Below are 25,620 nucleotides of genomic sequence, written 5' to 3' on the forward strand. Positions count from 1 at the left end.
CAAACAAAACTAGCTGGCTCAAGATCCATTCTTCCCCCAAAAAGATGGCGCTTTAATGATGATATTTTAACCGAACCCGAAAACAAAAAAAAATTGAGACCACCATACATGATTATCACACTTTAAATGATACTCCAGGTTCGGACATAGCAATTGTCTGGGATGCGCTTTAGGCCACTGTAAGGGGGGTGATTATTGGCATCCGGGTGCAAACAAATAAGAAATTAAACCTCGAGCTCGTTAATCTAGAGAGAGACATTAAAACCCTAGAGTTATCTCATGCAGCTGATCTTCAAAACACACCAATTCTGAATGATCTCACTTAAATAAAATACGAGTACAACGCGATTCTTAGCAGAAGAGCTGGGGTTTGAATTAATAAATTTAAAGCCTTGAAAGTATGTGAGGGCAACAAAGCCGGAAAATTACTGGCGTCTTATTTCAAACATAAGAAAAAGCAATTTAATATCGCCTCAATCAAAGACCAAAACAATGTTGTCCAAACTAAACAACACCACATTCTACACACCTTCAAATCCTTCTATGAAGATCTTTACAAAAATAAATTAGACTTTTACCCACAGGTGTGCTCTGACTACCTGAACTCCTTAGGTCTCCCGAAATTCAATGAAGCGGATAGCTCTAAACTGAATTCCTCCCTCACTTTACAGGAAATCTCGGCTTCCATTAAGACCCTCAAAAGCAATAAAGCACCAGGCCCTGACGGCTTCTCAGCCGGATTCTATAAGGAACTCGTGGCCCCTATTAGCCCAACTTTGCTAAAATTATTCCAATCCTTCGCTTCAAAAAAAGGGGTAACTAACTCAATGAGTGAGGCTACCATCATCATCATCCCTGAAGAAGGGAAAGATCCTTTACAGTCAAAAAATTATCGGCCAATATCATTAATAAATCTGGATTGTAAGATCTACGCTAAAATTCTTACGACCAGACTGAACTCGCTCCTCCCTAAGCTAATCAGTATGTCACAGGTTGGTTTCCTAAAACATCGCATGTCTAACGATAACACGAGGCTACTTTGCCATGTCATAGAAAAAGCCAAGTCGACTGCAGCTCCCTCCGTTGCCATTACACTGGACGCGGAGAAAGCTTTCGATAGGGTCTCTTGGCTCTTTCTTAAATATTGCATGATCAACTTCAACTTAGGGAACACTTTCATAGATATGGTAATGGCTCTATACTTCTCACGTCCACCCGTATTGCCATAAATGGTTCACTTTCAGAACCATTTAAACTTGAACAGGGAACCAGGCAGGGCTGCCCCCTCTCCCCAACGCTCTTCCTCCTGGCGATGGAACCCCTACTCTCTGACATTAAAAAGAATGATAACATCAAGGGAATTCATTTTGGTGATACCTGCGTTAAACTAGCCGCCTATGCGGATGACATCCTGATAGTCTCTGAATCCCCGGAACCTTCCATTGCAGCCTTGATGTCCACCATTGAAACGTATTCCACCCATTCCGGATATAAACTCAATCGGGAAAAATCGGAGGTCAAACCCTTAAACATTCTAGCCATCAAAGACATGCTGGGGAATTCTGGACTCTGCTGGCAATCAGGGTTTATAAAATACCTGGGGATAGAATTTGGTGACTCCCTTATGGCGACCCTTCAGCAAAACAAAAAAACGACCTTATCTAAAATCAAAAGCCAACTGGAAGGATGGTCCCCTCGCTTCATCACTTGGTGGGGCAGAATCGAGACCATCAAGATGATGATATCGCCTTTAGTGAATTATCTTATTTCCATGCTTCCTCTAACCCTTACCCAAGACTTCTACCACAAACTAGACCATGCACTCACCTCCTTCCTATGGAAAGGGAAAAAGGCGAGATCAGCATTAAAAAATTACGCCTGGACAAATCATTAGGAGGGGTTAACCTACCGGACTTTAGCGTTATGAGACGGCTTTTCTAGCAAAGCAGGGCTCCCACTGGCTAGCCCCCACGGCGGACTTCACTCCGGTTTGGCTGGAAGTCGAGTGAGCTATCCTAGAAGGCATCGCCCCTGCTGCTGCCCTCTCTACCAACTTAAACATGCTAACCCACTCGAAACCAATCTTCCATAATACGAAAGCAGCACTTCTTAAAATCGATAAATTTCTGGAACATAGCATAGGATTGGAGTCCCTCTGGAATAATCGATCTATCCTCTACAAGGGCAAACCACTGTATAATCCACAATGGATTAAAAAGCGCATCCTCTTCCCGCACCAATTATTCGAAGGATCGTACTCTATCCCTTACAGAGACCTACAATCTACTTATAATCTCGAGACATTAGAGTTCTATACCTTTTTAAACATAAAGGCAGCACTCACTAAAGCAAAGTTTTCACTAATACCCCCCTCTCTCCCGATTTATCTCTCTAGGTTAAACAAATCAGGCAACCAGGTGTCCTCACTATACAAACTCATTTGCCCCCAACATTCCAACCTAACCACACCGCTCATGCAGTTCTGGTCCTCACTTTCCTCTATGCAGAAGCCTATTGGACCAATACCTGGGAATCTTGCATGCGACACAAAATTAGCCCTACTTTGTCCCAGACCAAATATTGGCTCCTCCATAAAGCCTTTTTGACTCCGGCGCGTCTCTATGCTCATAACATCAGACCAGACGCCTTTTGCTGAACTGTAAGCGGGCAGAAGGCGACTTAGCACACCTTATTCTCCACTGCGATTGTGTGACCCCCTTTTGGGACAAGATCTTCGAATTCATTAGTAAAGTTTTCCCCATCTCTCCGTCCAGAGAATTACCTAATCTGGTCTTAAGTTTTTTAAAAGATCCCTCCCTCAATGCTGATGACAGAGCACTACTAGATCTTCTGCTCTTAGCAGCGGTCAAGGTAGTCCTCAATAACTGGAAGGACACAAGCAAAGCTAACTTTGCTTGATGGCTCAATTGGGTAATTATTTAACAACAAGGGGTGGTGAAGGACAGAGTTTCTGAATTAAGCAGAATACTCTCACCCAGTCAAGAGATCAGGGCTAGATCCAACACCGTTTTTTAGCTCACTGCACCATCCCAGCTCAGAACCTGGCTATATGCAAATTAGTCTGTTCCTGTCCCAGTGCATGATGGGAACAGGGCAAACCAAACTACCAAGCCAATTCTTACACTGGGAAGGAAACAAGCTTCCGGGGACTAGTTTCTGGCATTTCAGCCGTCGTCGGCCCGGCTTGCTTGAATCCTGATGGTGCAATGAGCAAGGGACTCACATCTGAGTATACCCTTCCACGCTTATGGTGGACAAAATATTTAACAACAAGGGGTGGTGATGGACAGAGTTTCGGAATTAAGCAGAATACTCTCACCCAGTCAAGAGATCAGGGCTAGATCCAACACCGTTTTTTAGCTCACTGCACCATCCCAGCTCAGAACCTGGCTATATGCAAATTAGTATGTTCCTGTCCCAGTGCATGATGGGAACAGGGCAAACCAATTGGGTAATTAGCCTCCGAGGAGCGGATAACATAGTGCTCCAGCAGTCACCTTGGCGCCCCCCTAAGAGAAAGATGTGGTCTACCCTAGACAGTTATTTTACCACCCACAAACCGCCTAAGCTATCTTTACCCCCCCCCCGACCTACACAACTGAACCGCGCTGACAATACCGTAAACCATGAGGGTGATGTTAGCCTACTAGCTTGTGAATTCTGTGACCTTGCGCTCCAACCCCATAACTTTATTGCTTTTTGGTCTGTACTACTCCATGTTCTACTGCTGAAGACTGTTACATGTGCCTCCATTACAGCCTACCACATACGCCGGTATGTACCAGTCTGATTTACTGTGTATTATTTCGTACTTTACTATTCTTTCGATTTACTGTAATGTTTCTTCTGTGATAATGTAATGTAATGTTTTGACTGTAATACTTTAGTTGCATTTTATTTGATACTGAAACACCCAATAAAATTATATTGAAATCAAAAAAAAAAAACTCTTTGTACTATATTTATGCCAACCAGTGGTAAAGTGCTGGTGCACCCCCTTTAAACATGCTAAAATTGGTACATAGACTGGATATGGTAATTTAATTATTATAGAAGTTCCTGGTAAATGGTACCAAGTGCACCCAGGGCCTGTAAATTAAATGCTACCAGTGGACTGCAGCACTCATTTTTCTTCCCCCGCAGTGACACTGTAAAGCATGTCTCAAGGCCTACCATCGTAGCATGGCTGCGCAGTTCAAAAATGCAAATGCAGCATGTCAAAATAACTCCTTTTTGATAGGACTAAACCTTCCTTTTAAATATTAGTAAGTCACTTCTAAGTAGGCCCTAATGCCCATAAAGCAGGTTGTGTTGTATTTAAAAGTAGTCAAGGAAAGAGAGACGACCCCGCTAGTTCCAGGGAACAGGGTGCTCAAGACAAATAAAGCCAAAAAGGGAAATCCCTGGAAGCCACAACAGATCCTTCTTTACATCATTTTTTCAGCCTAGCATATCATTCTTTCAGTCTTTCATACCACCGTATTGAAAAGCCAAAATATTGTCCCCAATATATTTGCCAACTAAAATGTATTGTTTACAATGTATTTTATTAAAAATATGTTTATCTTTTCTCACACTTTTTAAAAAATTGGAAATATTCCGAACACATTTACATCAATAACCGAGAATAAAATCCAGTACATGTCATAAAAACAATTTGTCCTTTACATTTCATCATTAAAAACATTAGTACATAAGCATTTTCAACATAAAAATATAACATGCGAAATCACAATTAATTCAAGATACCCCCTTTGTTAAGCTATTCATTCTAAAGCTCTTACTAAATATTGCTCTGATCCAATAGCCCTGTATACTTTGTATGGAGCCCCCAGTACCAGAATTCCCATGTATCTGAGGCTTCCTAGGCTTTATTTGGATTATTTATACAAAAAATGCATAGACGCGTTTCGGTGTTAAGTGCCAATTGATATGGGACCGCCTTCCTCAGGACAGTGATTCTTATGGGGTCACTTTTCTGAGTATATTCAATTCCTTTAAATATTGCTCAGATCCAATAGCCCTGTATACTTTGTATGGAGCCCCCAGTACCAGCATTCCCATGTATCTGAGGCTTCCTAGGCTTTATTTGGATTCTTTATACAAAGAATGCGTCAACGCGTTTCGGTTAAGTGCCAATTGATATGGGACCACCTTCCCAAGGACAGTGATTCTTATGGGGTCACTTTTCTGAGTATATTCAATTCCTTCTCTTTGTTGTGGGAGGATATCTGAAAATAGCGTGCAATTTACGTCAAATTCGGGACGATATTCCACGAATGGATTGTATGCACTTTAAAAATCTTTGGGGTAGTTTGGTAGCAGCTAGAAAAATACTTAAATGACTTTTTAATAGGTAAACAAAATCCAATTTATTAGTCAAATTGAACTGTGGTTTACTAATAAAGAAAAAGAAGTTTAGAAAGGGTACATGTTCCTTTCCTAAAGCCTTTCTGTGATTTCCAACTGTCACCCAGCTGCTGATGGCTCCCTTACTTGGAAGTGTGTACTGCTCCCAGGAACAGGTACAATGGGCCTTAGTCATGGGGAGGTTTTGTCAGGATGGCCAGAAAGTTGTACTCAGCCCCTTGCTGCATGCCAGAGGTCTCCCCTGTCACACACAAATGTTAGCTGACACATGGGCATAGCCCTTCTCCACCCAGGCAGACAGTCCACATGACAGTGGGCCTCTTGTAGACATCATATCTTCAGATCCTACTGGAGTGTCAAGACCTGCTTGACAGGTCTGTTAGGGTTTCACATATAACATTTACATTTACCTATAGCATTTGGGGTGAACTTCATAGGAGGAAAACATGATGCCAAAACACTGTGTTATCCAATGTCTGGTTGCTGGAAACTCAGCCTCTGTTCTACCAGACTTATGGCACTAAATTATTTGGGGTTACAAGAACTACCTAAAACTGGATTTTAATGTTAGATGTGGGAGGTATCTAGGATTATCACAATACCCTCCCCACACACACCTCCACCCCTCACAACCCAACTTAAGTGCGGACAAAGAGTTTGACCACCTTGAAAACGCCCACAGTGGGTAGGATTAGCCACAGGAACCTTTACTCCATTGGTTAGGGTGTCCCCAGGGGAAATTCCTACCCAGTAGCTTGTGCTAGTCATAAATGTGACACCTCCAGGCACCCGCTTCAGAGCACCCCTGAACCTGTGGAAGATCATAAGAGGACTGAGTCTGCTGTCTGAGAATAGCCTAGAGAGATGAACTTGCTCTCCCTCTTGTACCCAGGCCAAGGAAGTGGACTCCAAGGACAATATGGCTGGCCTCCTGTAAAAACTACAGAGGTACAACAACTTACAAATTGCCCAGCTGACCCTTGGAAACTTGAGCTGGACAAGACCCTGCTGTTTGGCCTATTCTTAGCACCTTGGGAGACTCTTACTGTCTCCCCTGAGGTCCTGTAGGACTTTAGAAGTGTACTCCTGTGGTGAATTGGGATTTAAAGGAATATGTCAGAAGGTAAAATGTTTGACCGGGACAAACCTGATTACTATATCCAACCTTTGCTTCATCATAGTTGGCGTCAAGTTGCACCTAATTCTTGGTCTGTTGTGACCATGGACTATAATTGTCACTTTGTGCAATTGGATTGCTGACATTTTGGTGTCATTTTCTTATTACATTCTTCCTCTATCATTTTGGGATTTTTATTGTTTTTCATTTCGACTTTAGTACTGTATAAATACTTCAAATATTGCATCTAGGTTAGGGAGAGGATGTAGCCTTACGGCTAGAGCGGTCGACTTCGCAGCTGAGGAACCTGGTTCGAGTCTCGGCAACGACGCTCAACATCCTGTGATTCTGGGCAAATCACTTAATCTCCCCATGCCCAACAAAAATGAATGTGTCTGTCTGTAACGCAACTGGTGCTCATGTAAAGAGCTCTGATACCTGATATCTTTGGGTCTAGTCTGCGCTATATAAAACTCTTTCAAAAAAAATCATTTAGAGACTTTAGTGGTTCACCCTGACATGGATTGTGATTATTACTTGAGGTGGGTACTTATCTCCCTCAACAAATAAACCATCTTCGTACAGCAGGCAAGCCCATCAAGCATTTTTCTTTCCACAATTTGACTTTTTCCTTACCTAAGTTCATGTATCAGATAATGGTATTGGAGATTCCTTGACCAGATGATACCCAACAAAACATTTTCAAGGATCGTGGAGAAGATTATTGCTCCTCAAGCCTTCATACCCACAACTACCTCCACCTTTCTAGAGCCAATTCATTAAGAAACCAAACGTATATATCTTCACGAAAAAGAAAAAGAAATCTTCAATTTCAATTAAAGAATGCAAATGGTCTAATTTTCATTCAAAACAAACCTTTTATGCCTTTAAAACATTCCCAAAAAGGGATTCCTCAAAAATGCCATGACTAAATATCTCGGGACATAGAGGTAGAAGGGTCACATTATACTTAATCAGAAGGACATTCTGGTGGTCACCTCTTAACCACGATGTTAAAAGATTAATTAACTCTTGCAATATCTGTGCCCAAAATAAATCTGAAACACAAAGAAAAGCAGGATTATTATTAACACCTGAAATCCCCTAAAACCTTGGGAAATAATTTCTGACTTTAGCGTAGATTTGCCTCCATGTAGGCGTTGCACCACAATAATGGTTAGAGTGGATTTATATAATAACATGGCTTACTTTCCTACTGTTCCCAAATAACAAACTGTGTTAGAAATGGCTGCGATTTTCTACTTTTCCATCTTCCGACTCCTTGAATTACCTTTGAAAACTATCTTTGATTGGGGGCCCCAATACACCCCTAAATTTGGAAATCCCTGTGTGATAAACTTGGCATCGAAAGAGCATTAACTTTTTCGATGCGTCATGGTGGACGTGTGCGTCGGACGGCCTGGGCCATCCGATCTGCACACGCGTCGGATTCGGCCGCACCCTGGCAAAATGTCCACCACAGCGAAAAGGTTAACTTCTGGCTTTCCCTGTCAAGCTGATGGCCAAACTGAAAGACTAAATCGAACTCTTGAAGAATTCATAAGATAATACATTTCCGCTGCCCAAGACAACGGAAAAACTCTCCTCCATGAAGCATAATTTGCTTGCAGTAACTCTGTAAATATGTTCACTGTCTTCTTTCCATTCTTTGCCTTAACTGGATTTCATCCTTAAACCTTTCCAGATTACTTGAAAACAGATGATTCTGTATCAGCATTTCAAGATTCTTAGGAAAGATTTAGAAATACTGGAAAAATAATAAGTAAAAAACAAACGGACCTCTAAAGGAAAACAAGGATTATAGGCCAATTGGCATAGGCGACATGCTCATAAGAAGAAAACACGGAGTTTGGCTATCTTCCATTAATGTTTGCTGTTCAATCTCTAAGTCTGAGTTTTCGCCTAGATATTTTGGGCCTTTTGAAATTTCCAAAATCATTAATCCTGCTATACTAAGACTCAAGATTTTCCTTTCCTGCAAAGTTCATGCTTTTCATGTTTCCCATCTAAATATTGTTTAAAGTACTGTTTTGGAACCACATTACTGAAAGAGCTTTGATGCTGTCGTCACCCTAAGACTTTATTACGGTAGATTATGGTCTGCTCTCATAGGGTTCATTTCTGAATGTCAGGTTAAGATTTGCGGTGACAGAAGAGGCAAGTAGGTCACAGGGGAACCGATCTTTAAATTTAGTCATTAATAGAATCTAGAAATAATTGGGAAGTGCATAGATGCCTAGTGAACCTACTCTCACTGTAGTCATAGTGATAAGAAATTAGTATAATTCTTAAAATGTTACCTAAAGGATATCTTTGAAAATTTGAAAGTTGCACCTTTGGGCTAGATCTGGGCCAACACTGATATGCATTGGGTTGTATTTGGATTTATACTTGGGACAGCTTTGAGCTTGGGATGGGTCTCAAAATCTAGCAATATTGGCTAGAAGTGCACCGCATGAGACATGGAGTTTGAAGCTTCCCAGAGTGGCTCCGGCTTAGACTTTTACAGGATCTCACACAGAGCCATGCCTCTATTTGCAGCACTCTCCAGCCAAACCCAATGGAGTTGCCAGAAAGAATTAAATAGTTCCTTTCTTGCACTTCTTGAGGATTTCAAAAGGACAATATCCAAATCATACATAGGCAACAGGTGCACTCTATGAAGATTGGAACCCCCAGGCTGACAGATCAGTATCTTCCTGGGGTTAAATAATCAGCAAATACGCAATTTTGTTGAAAGCTTAAGACCAGAGTTGCTGTTTAGATTGGATTTGAGGCAAACAAACTGCCATTGCCTGATGTTTTGGAGTTTGTGATGGTAGAAGAATGCTTAACTGATGGTTTATGTCAGAAATAGCGGCTATCAGCGCATACCCAGTGTTGAAGCGAAGCAAAAAAACTACATATCCCATGAGTCTTCCACTGGAGGCTCATGGGATAAATGCGGAAGTCGCACCAAGAATTACGTGCATAATTCTGGTTTCAGTTGCTTCCTGTTCCAGCAGGGAGAAGTTGTCCTGGACTTGGTCGGCTGAAGGAAGCGTTCACGTTTTGAACTTTTCTGACGTTTAGGGAGGCAGCGAAACCGTGCACTGTCAGGCCTCCCATCTTTCCTGAGGTAAGGAATGAAGCTGTTTTAATCCAGAGCTCGGTTCTTGATTGAACACCGGACCGGTGTTCTTCACAGACTCTCTCTGAGGCAGTCTGCTGGGCTGCGTGGATTGGGACAGCCGCTTGTTCTTTTGTTCCTGCGTGGGTCCGCAGGATTATGGCAGCTGTTTCAATTGGCCCGTTTGTCTCTATCTAAATTCTCTTATTGTCTTTGGTGTTCACTGTAAGAATACCCACCAGTCAAGCTTTCCACTTTGATGCAAGAGTGGAATTGTTTGATCCATGGCTCTGTGGGAGGGCGGGTTTGACAAACAGGCGAGGAGGCTAAAGAAGTGGTCTCAAAGAAGGAGTTTTATTAATAACAGAAGGGTTTGTGAATTGGTGGCTTGACTGTCCCTCAGGTTCTTCCTCTTCTGATGAGTCCTGTGATGAGCTGGAGGGGGTCGAAACTTGCAGAGATGATGACTTGCTTCGGGACTGAGGTGGTCTCCCCGGAGGCTCATAGGAGGATGAGAAAAAAATGAGGGAACTGTGAGAAAAATGCTCTAGGTAATGTTGTTTTACGTCTACCGTCAACACAACTTTTGTGTTTTTAAAGAGTTTGGTTGTGCATAAGAAAATCGGGAAGGGTGGGTAATCTGGGTGCTCAGGTGGGATTTAGAAAGGGAGAGGGTCAAGTTTGGTTAAGTGCCTAGGGGTGATTTTTTAGGGGGTGCTTATTGGGCACAAGACGACTGCACAATGCTGTGACTGATATATGAAAGAAAATCCCAATAGGCTGCAGTATCACCACGTATTCTGGCCAAGAAGATGTCTAGAGGCCTCCCTCTATCATTGGCCCACCCGGTACTCCCCCACGCTTCCCCTAACCCACTTCCCAGTACCCTTGAGCCCCTAGTACTCACCAGCACCGCTGCAACTCTCCAGAGTCGCGGCCGCTCCCCAGCATCCTCCGGACACCACCAGTCCTCGCACCAGCTTTCTTCTCCCTCTTCCTGGTTCACTGGGGGTCTTGCGTCCGGTGTCTCGGGTCCTGCGTCTTCCTCCTCGGGTCCCGCGTCTTCCTCCTCGGTGTAGGAGAGTAGGGTCTGCTTTCCTATGGTCACCCCACTTTTTGCTTTTTGCTTCACTGGTTTTCGACTTAATGTGGCTATGGGCCTGCTAATCAGATCCACAGCCCAGCTGTGCTCTCTCTAAATTCACTACAATCTACTTTAGGTACATTACCAATTGGACATTGGATCACCTTATGAGCCCCTGTACAGTGCACTATAGGTACCCAGGGCATAGGTGCATCCAGGGCCTACAAGGGGCTGCAGCTTGTATTATGCCACCCCTGGCTGGCCATTCCCATTGACACAACTGACTGATCACTCAGCTGGGGCAAGGTTGTGTAATCCACCCTTGCTTAGATATAGTATTCCTATATTTAACCTTATATCTAGACACATATACACCTATAAGTCTCTCCTATGGCAGGCCTTAACAATCCTGGAGGCAGAGTGCTTGGTTTTATGTGAGATGAGGCTCTAGCATGAGCTGAGCCTGTCTGCAGCTTTCGGAACCATGTCCTTATAGCTGTTCTAGAATATAACCATACCATATACTCTTAAGTGCATTATGAACCTCGCGTTTAAATGCTTACTCTGGTTTGGCTTTATCAAAACATGTTGTGTACGGTGTCATACGCTTTGGAATACTACCCCCTCGCCAGTTCTGGCGACGGGCGTAGCATTCCACCCTTCTAGAGGGAGAAGACATGTTGTTCCTACTAATCCCGGTTAAAGTTAACGAGAGCCTCAGCATCACAAAATGGATGCTGCAGACACAAGTCTGACCTCCTGATGCTGGGAGTCCTTTCAGCGAGGGAGGCTTAAACAATAGGTTTCCTGTCTTGGGAGGTGCTAGCACCACCCCAGACAGGCTATAGTGTATTGGGGCAGGGAGGGCTGAAAGAAATGAGAAACTGCCTGGGGCACACAAGGTGTCCCATGCATAGTCCAGTTCAAACCGGTGCTGGGGCACTCCATCCCCAGCTCTGGCACAAAACTGGACAAAGGGAAAGGGGTGTAACCACCCCCTTTCCTGGTCCCACCCATAGGAGGGACCTAGCAGGTAATCCAGCCCCTAGATTTGCTATATAGGTAGGAGCTGAGTCCCAGGACTTTAGATTAATCCTGACTGAAACTTGAAACAAAACTCTGGACCTTCGAGGTTCTACTTGAAGATAGAAGTCTGAAGAATCTCCCTTGTGGTTAAGGAGTGACCACCCTGCACAAGCAGGCACCATCCAGCAATCAAGGACTTGCTTTGTCGACACTGCGCCGGAGCCCGAGCACAGAGCTGGACAAGACCCGGACTTCCAGACTTCCTTCAGCCCGATAAACAGCCACAGCAAAGCTGAGACCCGTGGAGGCGACGTGAGACGTGGGACCGGCCATCTTGGAAAGCCAGCGAATTGCTTTCCGTGTAACTTCTGAGGCACCCTCGAAGTTGTGCATTGGGGATTGAGAAGCCCCAGCCCGAGCACCAACTGCACCGAAGATCAGCCCTCCACACTCCACGAGTTCTGCGTGGGGCCCTTCTGCATTTTCCTGCTCGACGCGTCTGTCCAGTCACTTGCCCGTTGGCTAGTGGCCATCTTGACGATGAACCTTTGAATTTCCACCACTGGTCTGGTTGCTCCAGACTGGCCCTTGCTCCCCTGAAAAGGAGCAGCCCATCAGACCTTTCTGGTCTGATTAAGAAGCCATCTTCGATTCCTGCGAGGGTTGCCTTAGCCAACGCTTGTTGACTCCAATCCGGAAGCTGACACCGCCGACATCGAGAGCCTTCGTGGGACAGTCCGTGCCTGACTCCTGGTCATCGTCGATGCCTCCTGGTCCATGTGGCTGCAGAAACAAGCTTCACGACATCACCTGATTGCTTTGCGACATCGCCTGGTTCCTTCCTGGTCACTGGCTAGTTACCCAGACTCTGTCCCCTCTGCTTTCAGGTACTCTTCATCCTTGATCCGCCCTTGGATCCAACCGGACAATTCTCTCCTGGTCGCCTGCAGCATCTTTCTTCGAGGCTCCATAGGATTCAGTGAAGAAACCCGACACACTTTGACACCTATGCACCCGCTTCCTGTGGGTGAGGTAACGCGAGTACTCCAGTGCTCCTGTGGGTATTGACTATTCTACTGTCTAAGTTCCAAGTAGCTTTCTCCTAGTAAATCCGGAAGTGACCTAATAGAACTAGTTTTCAATTCTTTCGTTCCCATTCTAACTCTATGGTAACTTGCGTGTGAGTAAAGACACTGCACACGCCTCCCGTGGGCCTCCTACTTCCTATCCTTTGGTAGTACAGTGTAGCCCCAGCGAATCCCTAGGCCCTAGGCCTATCCTTTGTTGGTGACGTGGTTCTTATACCACTATTTAAGTATATGTTAGCGTGCCCCTAGGGCCCTACTGTATTTTGTGCAACTTATTGTATGATAATTGAGTATCTTGTTATGTGCTTGTGCCTCTGATCTCATAAAGAGTTCAGAGGGGTTGTTTAGAAATAAATACACATATATTTTATATATATCCTGTGTGGTGTCCTTTCATTTGGTATTCAAGGGGTTACATATGGTAAAACAGCTGGCTTCACATGCCCTCTTGAGTTTAGCCTAAGACTGCTTTTGTCCATGCTACCACTAGGATAGCTGGTCTATAAGGTTGACTTTACAACCATCACCATAAGGGTTGTTTGGACTGATACAGGGTGCCCACTAGAATAGTGGACATCACATATCAGGCCAATGTCTCACATTGGTGTGCAGCGGCTGGGATAAGAGCTTGCTGTTGTTTTACCAATTGTAATCTTAAGATATCATTTGAAAGATCACATAGGTACCTATAGGTACATATAACAAGACTTATAATACTTAAGTTCTACTGAACTTAGTTGTTGTACACCAAAGGGCCTAGCACACCCTGACTACAACTCCTAGAGAGGTTTAGTAGGAAAACACTTAGTGTAGGTAGGTGCACACACCCACACCTCACTAGATCATGTCTGGCACAGGTGAACCAAGTGGATCTCTACCTGTGGTGAGTGACCCTCCCAGGGCATCCTCCAAATTTGATATAGTTAATTTCAGAGAACTGAGACACTTGTGTACCACAAGAAAGCGGAAACAAGGGTCTAACCCTACCCTTCAGCAACTGATAGAACTCTTAGAGGAATCTGAAGTTCCTAAGGCCTCTAGTTCAGGTCCTACAGGGAATGAAGATGAGGTCCTACCCTCAACAGATGATACCATTGACCCTCCTCTCAGAGAATATGATGAGGATGAGGTTGAGGAAGAGTCTGAGGAAGAGGTAGACAGCCAGGTACCAGTCAGAAGACTTAGCCAGGCTAACCTAAGCCAATTTGGGGCTGAGAATGGGACAGCCCCATTCAGGCCTTCAAGTGGGCTTAATCAGAGGTATAGGAGGAATAGATCTCACTCGGGTGAATCTCTTCACTCCAATGCTTCAAGGGGTTCTCAGAGGGGAATGACCTCCACTCAGAGAAGAGAACTCCAGGCTAGAATAAGGGAAGTCAATCTCAGAATAGAGAGAGAGGAACTTGCCCTAGCCAAAGAAAAACTTGCTTTTGCTAGAGAAAAGAAGTTAAGTGGGTCAGAACCCACTGGTGGCAGCAATATCCCTAAGGATAAAGACAGGTCCTATGACAATAGCAACCTAAGTAAGATATTGCCCCCCTCTAACAAGTTGGGGATGACATCCACAAATAGATAACTGCTTTTGGAGAGGGCCTGCAAAGTACAGCAGGTACCCCAAAGTCAGTGGGCAGCAATCTTGTGGCTCTCATTTTCAGAAAAAGGTAGAGATAAGCTGCTCACAGTTAGTGATGATGATGCTAACAATTACACTGTCCTGAAGAGTGCTCTGATTGATGGGGTTGGCCTAACCACTGAACAGTACAGGTTGATGTTCAGAAATACCCAGAAGACACAGACTCAGGACTGGACTGATTTTGTTGATTGTGCCACTAAGGCTCTGGAAGGCTGGTTATTGGGAAGTAAAGTTAAGGACTATTCAGGATTGTATAATTTGATCATGAGAGAGCAAATACTTAACAATTGTCAGAACCAGTTGTTGCACCAACACCTGATTTATTCAGATCTGACCTCTCCCCAAGAATTGGGAAAGAAGGCAGACAAATGGGTCAGAACCAGGGTTAAGCAGAAAAACCAGGTCCAAGGTGGTGATCAGAAAAAGGCGGACCAAAAAGGTTGGGATCAGAAACCAAAAGACAAGAAGTCTTCTACAGGGCCCCAAAAGTCCAATGAGGGGGGGGGGTCCCAAACTTCCAAGATGAAGAAGAAAGATGGCCAAAGAAAACCTTGGTGTAATTTTTGTAAATCTACCAGTCACCGGACCAGTGACTGCACCGAGAAAGACTCAGCCCCTACCACTGCTGCCCCTAAGGCAACTGCACACCTAGTTCAGCTGGCAGTGGTAGTTCTCAACCCAAGGCTATAGTAGGGTTAACCCTGGGAACTGAGATGGATTCTGACCTAGTCAGAATACCAACTCAGGCTGTTATTGTCTGTGATGTGGACATGGCTATATCCTCTACTGTGAGTCCCAGTACTCTGGGCAAGTACAGGCAAACACCTTTAATCAATGACAAAGTGGCTCAGGCCTACAGGGACACATGTGCCAGTGTCACCATGGTGACACCTAACTTTGTGGACCCTGGACAGATTATACTGGGTGTTAATTACCTGGTGACCAATGCTAGCAATGTCACTACTACACACAGTGTGGCAGTAGTTAATTTCTCCCGGGGAGGGGTAACTGGCCTCAAAAGAGTTGTGGTAAGGGCAGACCTCCCAGTTGAATGTCTGTTGGGCAATGATCTTGAATCTTCAGTATGGTCAGAAGTGGAGTATAGGACTCATGCAGAGATGTTAGGCATATCAGCACATGTCCTTGCTGTGACCAGGTCACAGGCCAGAAAGTGCCAAACTGAACAGGCCTTGGATCCTGAAACTATGGACCAAGTGCCACCCAAGAGAAAGAGCAGTAGGGTTAAGGCAGTGCCTTCCCCCCTGCCTGCAAGTGAGGATCAGCCTTCACAAGAAGCTGATTCTGAGACCCCTGAAGGAACTGTCCTAGAAGAACTTGAACCTGACCAGGTTGAGTTTCTTGGGACAGGGGGACCTTCAAGGGCAGACTTGAGGCAGGCACAGTTAGACTGTCCTTCTCTTGAACCCCTCAGACAGCAAGCTGCTTCTGAGGCTGCTGGGAATGCTACAGGTACCGACAAAGTTTACTGGGATGAAGGACTCATTTATTCTGATGCTAGATACCCCAAGCCTGGTGCTTCCAGGAGGTTGGTCATACCTCAGGCCTTTAGGGGTTTCCTTCTAACCTTAGCCCATGATATTCCTTTAGCAGGACACCTGGGCCAGAACAAGACTTGGGAGAGGCTTGTCCCTCACTTTCACTGGCCCCATATGTCAGAAGATACCAAGGAGTTTTGTCGCTCCTGTGTGACCTGCCAAGCCAGTGGCAAATCAGGTGGCACAATAAAGGCCCCCCTCATACCACTACCTGTGGTGGGGGTACCCTTTGAAAGAGTAGGGATTGACATTGTTGGACCAAGGATCCCCCCACAGCCTCTGGGCACAGATTTATACTGGTGGTAGTGGATCATGCCACCAGGTATCCAGAAGCTATTCCCCTAAGGACCTCAACAGCTCCTGTTGTGGCAAGAGCCCTCCTAGGAGTTTTTTCAAGAGTGGGCTTTCCGAAGGAGGTTGTCTCAGATAGAGGTGCAAACTTTATGTCTGGGTACTTGACTGCAATGTTGGAAGGAGTGTGGTGTAAATTACAAATTCACGACACCCTACCATCCACAGGGCAATGGACATGTTGAGAGTATTTGATTGTATCAGATGCTCTGTCCATCACCACCCCCTTTTGTACCGCTTTTGGCCGCCATAAGTGTGGCAGGGTATGCTCAGACGTGAGTCCCTGCTAACTTTGCCACTGGATTCAAGCAAGCCGGGCTGGAATGCCAGAAACCGGTCCTCGGAAGCTTGTTTCCGGTCCAGGGAAGACATGGCTTGGCAGTTCGGGCTGGACTGTTCCCATGAGGCACAGGGCCAGACTGATTTGCATATAGCCATGTCTGAACTGGGGTGGCAGAGTGGGCTAAAGAACGGTGATGGATTAAACCCAGATCTTTTGACTGGGTGTGAGTATTTGATTGATTCAGATGCTCCGTCCATCACCACCCCCTTTTGTACCACCCAATTCCAAGAGCAGATGAGCTCATTGACAGATTGGCTTCTGCCAAGTGTTTGAGCACATTTGATTTGACAGCTGGCTATTAGCAAATCAGGTCAGCTGAGGATGCCAAGGCCAAAACTGCTTTCTCAACCCCAGGAGGTCATTACCAGTTTGTGGTGATGCCCTTTGGCTTGAAGAATGCACCTGCCACTTTCCAAAGGTTGGTGAACCAAGTCCTCACTGGGTTGGATGACTTTTGTGCAGCTTATCTAGATGATATTGCTGTCTTCAGCGCCACCTGGGAGGATCACCTGATCCACCTGAAAAGGGTTTTAGAGGCCCTGCAGAAGGCAGGCCTAACTATCAAGGCCACAAAGTGCCAGATAGGGCAGAGTAAGGTTGTGTACCTGGGCCACCTTGTAGGTGGGGGTCAGGTTCAAGCACTGGACAGTAAGATCCAGACCATGCAGGACTTGGCACCTCCAACCACCCAGGCACAGGTCAGAGCTTTCTTGGGCCTGTCTGGTTATTACAGAAAGTTTGTTAAGAATTATGGGTCCATTGTGACGCCACTTAATGACTTGACTTCAAAGAAGATGCCAAATAAGGTTCAGTGGACAGTAAGCTCTCAAAAGGCATTTGATGACCTGAAGAAGGCCATGGGCTCTGCACCTATCTTAAAGAGTCCTGACTACTCCAAAGAGTTCATTGTCCAAACAGATGCTTCTGAGTTGCGGGTGGGAGCTATGCTTTCACAACTTAATGTAGATGGTCAAGACCAGCCCATTGCTTGTATTAGCAGAAGGCTAACCCCTAGAGAGAAAAGTTGGTCAGCCATTGAGAGGGAGGCCTTTGCTGTGGTTTGGGCCCTGAAGAAGTTGAGACCATACTTGTTTGGCACTCACTTCAAGATTCAGACCGACCATAAGCCCCTCTTGCGGCTAAATCAGATGAAGGGTGAAAATCCCAAACTGCTCAGGTGGTCCATTTTCCTACAGGGGATGGACTTTACAGTGGAGCACAGACCAAGGACTGACCATGGCAATGCAGATGGTCTCTCCAGGTACTTCCACGTAGAACATGAAGACACAACTGGTCTAGGTTAGTCCAATGTCCGTGCGTGTGGGGGGGGGGGGTTGTGTAGGAGAGTAGTGTCTGCTTTCCTATGGTCACCCCACTTTTTGCTTTTTGCTTCACTGGTTTTCGACTTAATGTAGCTGTGGGCCTGCTAATCAGACCCCCAGCCCAGCTGTGCTCTCTCTAAATTCACTACAATGTACTTTAGGTACATTACCAATTGGACATTGGATCACCTTATGAGCCCCTGTACAGTGTACTATAGGTACCCAGGGCATAGGTGCATCCAAGGCCTACCAGGGGTTGCAGCATGTATTATGCCACCCCTGGCTGGCCACTCCCATTGACACAACTGGCTGATCACTCAGCTGGGGCACGGTCTTGCTTAGATATAGTATTCCTATATCTAACCTTATATCTAGACACATATACACCTATAAGTCTCTCCTATGGCAGGCCTTAACAATCCTGGAGGCAGAGTACTTGGTTTTAAGTGAGATGAGACTCTAGCATGAGCTGAGCCTGTCTGCAGATTTTGGAACCATGTCCTTATAGCTGTTCTAAGATATAGCCATACCATATACTCTTAAGTGCATTATGTACCTCGCGGTTAAATGCTAACTCTAGGTTTGGCTTTATCAAAACATGTCGTGTAAGGTGTCATACGCTTTGGAATACTACCCCCTCGCCGCGACGGGGGTAGCATTCCACCCTTCTAGAGGGAGAAGACATGTTGTTCCTACTAATCCCCGTTAAAGTTAACCAGAGCCTCAGCATCACAAAATGGATGCTGCTGCCACAGACACAAGTCTGACCTCCTGCTGCTGGGAGTCCTTCCAGCGAGGGAGGCTTGGACAATAGGTTTCCTGTCTTGGGAGGTGCTAGCACCACCCCAGACAGGCTATAGTGTATTGGGGCAGGGAGGGCTGAAAGAAATGAGACACTGCCTGGGGCACACAAGGTGTCCCATGCATAGTCCAGTTCAAACCGGTGCTGGGGCACTCCAGCCCCAGCTCTGGCATGAAACTGGACAAAGGGAAAGGGGTGTAACCACCCCCTTCCCTGGTCCCACCCATAGGAGGGACCTAGCAGGTAATCCAGCCCCTAGATTTGGTATATAGGTAGGAGCTGAGTCCCAGGACTTTAGATTAATCCTGACTGAAACTTGAAACGAAACTCGGAACCTTCGACGTTCTACTTGAAGATAGAAGACTGAAGAATCTCCCTTGTGGTCAAGGAGTGACCACCCTGCACAAGCAGGCACCATCCAGCGATCAACGGCTTGCTTTGTCGATGCTCCCGCCAGTGGCTGAGCGCAGAGCCTGACAAGACCCGGCTTTCCAGACTTCCTTCAGCCTGATCCACAGCCACAGCAAAGCTGAGACTCGTGGAGGCGACGTGAGACGTGGGACCGGCCATCTTGGAAAGCCAGCAAATTGCTTTCCGTGCAACTTCCGAGGCACCCTCGAAGTTGTGCATTGGGGATTGAGAAGCCCCATCCCCGAGCACCAACTGCACCAAAGATCAGCCCTCCACACTCCACGAATTCTGTGTGGGGCCCTTCTGCATTTTCCTGCTCAACGCGTCTGTCCAGTCACTTGCCCGTTTGCTAGTGGCCATCTTGACGACGAACCTTTGAATTTCCACTGCTGGTCTGGTTGCTCCAGACTGGCCCTTGCTCCCCTGAAAAGGAGCAGCCCATCAGACCTTGCTGGTCTGATTAAGAAGCCATCTTCGATTACTGCATGGGTTGCCTTAGCCAAGGCTTGTTGACTCCAATCCAGAAGCCGACACCGCCGACAGCGAGAGCCTTTATGGGACAGTCCGTGCCTGACTCCTGGTCATCGTCGGCGCCTCCTGGTCCACGTGGCTGCAGAGACAAGCTTCACGACATCACCTGATTGCTTCACGACATCGCCTGGTTCCTTCCTGGTTCCTTCCTGGTCACTGGCTAGTGACCTAGACTCTGTCCCCTCTGCTTTCAGCTACTCTTCATCCTTGATCCGCCCTTGGATCCAACCGGACCCTTCTCTCCTGGTCGCTTGCAGCATCTTTCTTCGAGGCTCCACAGAATTCAGCGACGAAACCCGACACACTTTGACACCCATGCACCCGCTTCCTGTGGGTGAGGTAACGCGAGTACTCCAGTGCTCCTGTGGGTATTGACTATCCTAGTGTCTAAGTTCCAAGTAGCTTTCTCCTAGTCCATCCGGAAGTGAACTAAAAGATCTAGTTTCCAATTCTTTCGTTCCCATTCTACCTGTATGGTAACTTGCGTGTGAGTAAAGACACTGCACAAGCCGCCCGTGGGCCTCCTACTTCCTATCCTTTGGTAGTACAGTGTAGCCCCAGCGAATCCCTAGGCCCAAGGCCTATCCTTTGTTCGTGATGTTGTTCTTATACCACTATTTAAGTATATGGTTTAGCGGGCCCCTAGGGCCCTACTGTATTTTGTGCAACTTATTGTATGATAATTGAGTATCTTGTTATGTGCTGTGCCTCTGATCTCATAAAGAGTTCAGAGGGGTTGTTTAGAAATAAATACATATATATTTTATATATATCTGGTGTGGTGTCCTTTCATTTGGTATTCAAGGGGTTACATATGGTAAAACAGCTGGCTTCACATGCCCTCTTGAGTTTAGCCTAAGACTGCTTTTGTCCATGCTACCACTAGGATAGCTGGTCTATAAGGTTGACTTTACAACCATCAACATAAGGGTTGTTTGGACTGATACAGGGTGCCCACTAGAATAGTGGACATCACATATCAGGCCAACTTCTCACACTCGGGTCCCGCGTCTTCCTCCTCGTGTCCCACGTCTTCTCTCTTCGCTTCCTCGCTCCAGCTTCTCTCTACTTTTTTTCGCACCAACGTTCTCTGCCCCTGTCCTTTGAACTTGGTCGCTTTTCAGTGGACCGTCCCTAATGCCCCCGCAGTTCGTAGGGGTCACTTCCGGGTTGTTGTTGTTCCTGCCGGTATTTTCCTGTGGAGAAACAGGAGAGGAGCATGGTATCGGTAGTCCTGGGTTAAAGCGCCAAGACGGAACCCGTGGTTGTTGCTCCCCACCCGGCGATAGTCCGGTAAGTCTTTCCTCTGCTCCCATGACTTCCTCAATCCCCTTTCCCTTGCTGTCCTTCTTCTAGGGTTTGGACTTTGGATATCTAGACAAGTAATCTGCATTCCCTTGTTCCTTCCCTTTCCTATGTTTAGTGTGGAACCTATATGGCTATAGTGAAAGAAACCATCTAAGTACCCTCTCATTATGGCCCTTATTCCTGTCTAACAATTCTAGGGGCGCATGGTCCGTAAAAAGAGTGAATTCTCTTCCTTCCAAATAGTAGCATAAGGACTCTATGGCCCACTTGATAGCAAGTGCCTCTTTCTCAATGGTAGCATAGATTTTCTCTTGTGGAAAGAGTTTACGACAAATGTATAGTATCGGTTTTTCCCCTTGGGGAGTTTCTTGAGATAAAACCGCTCCTAGACCCTTGTCCAAGGCGTCCGTTTACAATATAAAGGGACGGGAATAATCAGGGCTAGTCAGGACAGTATCCGAAGTTAGGGTTTTCTTTAGTGACTCAAAGGAGTGCAACACTTCAGTGGGAGGGGATTTCAATATCTCTTCAGTTCTGATATTCTTTTGAAGGAGATCAGTTAGGGGGGTTGCCATTTGCGAGAACCTGGGGATGAACCGTCTATAGTATCCCAGCAACCCAAGAAAAACCTTTAAATCTTTTTTGGTTCTGGGTAAAGGTATCTGAGATAGCTGTTAATTTTGATACCTGTGGTCTTATGACTCCTTCTCCCAATAGGTATCCTAAGTACCTAACCGTCTGAGCAGCCAAGTGACTTTTTGCCGGATTTATTCTCAACCTGTGTGACCCTAAAGTCTGAATGACTTGGAAGAGGTGTAACAGATGTTGTTCCCAGGTATCACTATATATCGCACTATCATCAATATAGGCCCCTGCATAGTTTTCGTGGGGTCTCAGTATAATGTTCATGGCCCTCTGAAATGTTGAGGGTGCCCCATGTAAGCCAAATGGCAACATTTTGAATTGGTATAAACCATCAGGGGTCGAGAAGACCGTCTTTTCTCTGTCCTCCTTCTTGAGCGGTATCTGCCAGTACCCTTTACATAAATCCAGGGTACTAATATACTTCGCTCTACCAATTCTCTCCACCTTTTCATCCACCCGAGGAAGGGGGTAGGTGTCAAATTCTGAGATCCTGTTTACCTCTCGAAAGTCGATACAGAACCGTACCGACCTATCGGGCTTTGGCACGAGCACAATGGGTGAATTCCATTCACTTATAGATGGCTCTATAATATCCAGCTGCAACATCTTTTGTATTTCCTCCCTTATTATCTGATGGCGGGCTTCTGGTACACGGTAAGGTCTTAACCTAACCCGCTTTCCTGGTGGTGTTTTAATGGTGTGTTCAATGAGAGTGGTTCTCCCTGGGGAAGTAGAAAAAACAGGGGTAAGGGGTTGTAAAACCCTGGTCAGTCCTTCTTTCAGAGTACAGGGTAACTCAGGATCAATACACAGATGGAACAAAGGTGTTTGTGGTTCCACAACATTTACCAACACAGGTAAAAGACCCTCCCATTTTTAAGCAGATTAACATGGTAAATTTGGGACAGGTGTTTGGTGGGATCTATTTCGATGTGATATGTCACCGGAGTCACCTGGTCGATTACTCTATAGGGTCCTTGCCATTGTCCCAATAGCTTTTGGTCTGAGGAAGTCGTCAAAAGCAATACGAGGTCCCCCACTTGGTAAGACCGATTTTTAGCCCCTTTTTAGGGCTCGCCTGCTGTGCGCATGCGCATAGCTGGCGAAGCTCTATAGGGGCTTAAATAAGCTTTACCTAGACTGGCGATTGACTGGCGATTTGATGCTGTGCCCGTCGCTTTTAGGTCAATGCGCAAGCGCATTGACCTAAAATGCGCATGCACATCATCAAATCGCCAGTCAATCGCCAGTAGCACTCCTCCCCTGCTGCTTCACACCCTCATGCCGCTCTCCCGGCTCCGCCCCCTCCCCTGCCCGCGGTGTCGCATTACTCCTCCCCCTCCCCACAGCAATGCCCTCCGCCGGCCGTACTTTCACTTCTCTCGTGTTTCTCCTTCTTTTGCTCTGTCCCTCATACTTCTTTTGCTCCCTTCTAAATACTCCAACCATCTTCCCGTCACTTCAGCTCGGACTCGGGGCTTCGTTTACATTTGGCGCTATGAAGTGGGCAACAATAACTGGTGCAAAATATGTTTTGCATTCATTTTAACACTAGGATCCCCTAGGTTTTAAACTTTAATTTATCATCACCTATACGTTGGTGATACATTGGTGCGTAGATCGGGCACATTATCCATGCAAAAAATCCGTTCTGACTCTTGTCCTAAAATTAGTAGCGTTAAATGCGGTGGTAAACATGTTTGCAAATGGAATTGTACGGCAATTTTCGCGCACTTTGCTGAACGAGGACCTTCGCCGAGCTGCGTTACCCTTTGTTAGATGCTCTGCGTTCGAGTTCAGGGTGTACGATGGTGATCTGCAGCACAGGAAACACGACAGCAACTCACTAGAACATGCACGTTTTTCTTATAACTACTGTTTTTATTTGTACATTATATTATAGTATAATTTTTATTTTTATTATTACAAGATTTATTTGGTTTATCACAAACCATGGACAGCATTAGTATAAAACGCTTATAGTTAAACAGTCAGTTGCATCCTCCGGAAATTCAGTTCCTCCGGTCAGTATTAGTAGCGTTAAATGCAGTGGTAAACATGTTTGCAAATGGAATTGTACGGCAATTTTCACGCACTTTGCTGAACGAGGACCTTCGCCGAGCTGCGTTACCCTTTGTTAGATGCTCTGCGTTCGAGTTCAGGGTGTACGATGGTGATCTGCAGCACAGGAAACAGGACAGCAACTCACTAGAACGTGCACGTTTTTCTTATAGCTACTGTTTTTATTTGTACATTATATTATAGTATAATTTTTATTTTTATTATTACAAGATTTATTTGGTTTATCACAAACCATGGACAGCATTAGTATAAAATGCTTATAGTTAAACAGTCAGTTGCATCCTCCGGATATTCAGTTCCTCCGGTCAGTAGGGCTAAGCCCAAAAACTTCTCCCCCACCCCCAACCCTTCACGATCTCTTCATCTGTGTACATTATCCAAAACCATTGCATTGCATATACTGTGGGAGCATCTACTCCTTCCTAGCTATGTTTCGAGGGTTTGTTTTACCTTTAAATCACCTACAAGCTAATACATCAAAAGTGGAAGGTTGACTCAGTCATTGAAGAAGGGTGTTAGTAACTTTTCGCTGTTTTCCAGGCTTGTAAATTTCAGTGGATTAATATTTCTGGTTACATAAACATGCACTCGCATCATAAAAAGTATAGATATTTCTTAAGTAAGAAAAGCAAACCTGAATATCATAAATAGTAGAGCTGCCCCTCAAGATACAAAGAGCTACCCTCGGGTTGCACCAGCCCGCTCGCATTATGGACAGCAGACCACCGAACTGTTCCTTGGGTTACCAAGACACTATAGGCCCCATCAGACATCAGCACAGTTCCTTAGGTCCAATAAAGACAGCAGAACTGTCACCCAGGTTACTTAGACACTCTAGGCTCCCATCAGTTATCAGCACAGCTCTTTAGGTCATAGACACTAAAGGTTCCCATCAGTTATCAGCGCAGCTCTTTAGGTCATAGACACTAAAGGCTTCCATCAGTTATCAGCACAGCTCTTTAGGTCATAGACACTAAAGGCTCCCATCAGTTATCAGCGCAGCTCTTTAGGTCATAGACACTAAAGGCTTCCATCAGTTATCAGCACAGCTCTTTAGGTCATAGACACTAAAGGCTCCATTCAGTTATCAGCGCAGCTCTTTAGGTCATAGACACTAAAGGCTCCCATCAGTAATCAGCGCAGCTCTTTAGGTCATAGACACTAAAGTCTTCCATCAGACATCAGCGCAGTTCTTTAGGTCATAGACACTATAGGCTCCATCAGACATCAGCGCAGTTCTTTAGGTCATAGACACTAAAGGCTGCCATCAGACATCAGCCACCACATCCACCATCACATCCACCACCACCACATCCACCACCACCACCACCACCACATCCACCACCACCACATCCACCACCACATCCACCACCACATCCACCATCACATCCACCATCACCTCCACATCCACCATGACATCCACATCCACCACCACCACATCCACCACCACCGCATCCACCACCACCACCACCGCATCCACCACCACCACCACATCCACCACCACCACCGCATCCACCACCACCGCATCCACCACCACATCCACCATCAACACCACATCCACCACCACCACATCCACCACCACCACCACCACATCCACCACCACATCCACCACCACATCCACCAACACATCCACCATCACCTCCACATCCACCATGACATCCACCGCCACAGCCACCACCGCATCCACCACCACCGCATCCACCACCACCACATCCACCACCACCACTACATCCACCACCACATCCACTACAACCACCACCCCATCCACCACCACCGCATCCACCACCACATTCACCATCA

At 45.8% G+C, this 25,620-nt stretch overlaps 1 protein-coding gene across 1 annotated transcript in view; it reads left to right on the top strand.

Moving 5' to 3' along the window:
- The first annotated feature begins 9,534 nt into the window (after window positions 1-9,534).
- PAK2 (p21 (RAC1) activated kinase 2) overlaps window positions 9,535-25,620 on the top strand; it is a 1,025,622-nt gene continuing 1,009,536 nt past the window's right edge. The window contains exon 1 of the mRNA XM_086943970.1: window positions 9,535-9,647. The gene's annotated coding sequence lies outside the window, so the exon portion shown is untranslated. The remainder of the gene's footprint in view (window positions 9,648-25,620) is intronic.

Source organism: Lissotriton vulgaris, chromosome 11, assembly GCF_964263255.1.
Source record: "Lissotriton vulgaris chromosome 11, aLisVul1.2, whole genome shotgun sequence".
Taxonomy (NCBI): Eukaryota; Metazoa; Chordata; class Amphibia; order Caudata; family Salamandridae; genus Lissotriton; species Lissotriton vulgaris.